Here is a 1,530-nt window from a genome sequence, read left to right as displayed (position 1 = left end):
TTGAAAATATTTTCTCCCAGTCTATAGCTTGTCACTTCACTCTATTGTTTCCTTTGCTGTGTAGAAGGCTTTTTAGTTTGATACAACCCCATTTGTCTATTTTTGCTTTTGCTGCCTGTGCTTTTGGGGTCATCTGCAAGAAATCATTGTCCAGACTAATATTGTGTAGCTTTTCCTCTACATTTTCTTCTAGTAGTTATACAGTTTCAGGTCTTACATTTAAGTCTCTAGTTAATTTTAAGTTGATTCTTGCATAAGGGGTGAGATAAGGCCTAATTTCATTCCTCTGCAAGTGGATAGCCAGTTTTCCCATTTATTGAAGAGAAGGCCCTTCCCCATTGGGTGTTCTTGGTCCCTTTGTCAAAAAACAATTGACAGTAGATGCATGGGTTTATTTCTGGACTCACTATCCTATTCCATTGGTCAATAGGTCTGTTTTTATGCCAGTACCACGATGTTTTAATTACTACAGCTTTGTAATATTGTTTGAAGTAAGGAGGTGTGATGCCTCCAGCTTTGCTCTTTTTGCTCAAGATTGCTTTCACTATTCAGGGTCTTTTGTGGTCCCCTACAAATTTTAGGATTGTTTTTTCTACTTCTGTTAAAAATGACACTGGAATTTTCATTCCTATGAAATGCACTGAATCTATAGATTGCTTTGGGTAGTATGGACATTTTAACAATATTGATTCTTCTAATCCATGAACATGGGATATTTTTCTATTTGTGTCCTCTTCATCTTCTTTCAATAATGTTTTANGTGTGTGTGTGTGTGTGTGTGTGTGTGTACACACCACATTTTCTTTATCCAGTCATCTGTTGATGGGCACTTAGCTTGATTCCATATCTTGGCTATTGTGAATACTGCTGCCATGAACATGGGAACACAGGTATCTCTTCAACATACTGATTTCTATTCCTTTGGATAGACACCCAGAAGTGGGATTAGTGCATCATATGGTAATTCGATAATTCTATTTTTAGTTTTTTGAGGACCCTCCATACTGCTTTCTAAAATGGCTGTACTAATTTACATTCCATTAACAGTGTACAAGGATTCATTTTCACTTATCTTTCATCTTTTTGATAACAGCCATGCTAACAGATGTGTGGTGATAGCTCATGTGGTTTTACTTTGCATTTCCCTGATAATTAGTGATGTTGAGCATTTTTTCATATACCTATTGGCCTTTTGCATGTCTTCTTCTGAGAAATGTCTGATCAAGTCCTTTGCCCATTTTTTAATAGGGTTGTTTTCATGTTATTGAGTAGTTTGAGTTCCTTTTATATTTTGGATATGAGCCTCTTATCTGATACACAATTTGAAAATATTTTCTCCCAGTCTATAGCTTGTCACTTCACTCTATTGTTTCCTTTGCTGTGTAGAAGGCTTTTTAGTTTGATACAACCCCATTTGTCTATTTTTGCTTTTGCTGCCTGTGCTTTTGGGGTCATCTGCAAGAAATCATTGTCCAGACTAATATTGTGTAGCTTTTCCTCTACATTTTCTTCTAGTAGTTATACAGTTTC

The 1,530-nt window shown here is 36.0% G+C and overlaps 1 protein-coding gene across 1 annotated transcript in view; it reads right to left on the bottom strand.

Annotated features, from left to right (window-relative positions):
- PTPN14 (protein tyrosine phosphatase, non-receptor type 14) overlaps nucleotides 1-1,530 on the bottom strand; it is a 111,825-nt gene that overhangs the window by 51,676 nt on the left and 58,619 nt on the right. The window lies entirely within an intron of this gene.

This window comes from Galeopterus variegatus, unplaced genomic scaffold (genome assembly GCF_000696425.1).
Source record: "Galeopterus variegatus unplaced genomic scaffold, G_variegatus-3.0.2 Scaffold2843, whole genome shotgun sequence".
Classification (NCBI taxonomy): Eukaryota; Metazoa; Chordata; class Mammalia; order Dermoptera; family Cynocephalidae; genus Galeopterus; species Galeopterus variegatus.
This window is presented reverse-complemented; position numbering and strand designations above follow the sequence as displayed.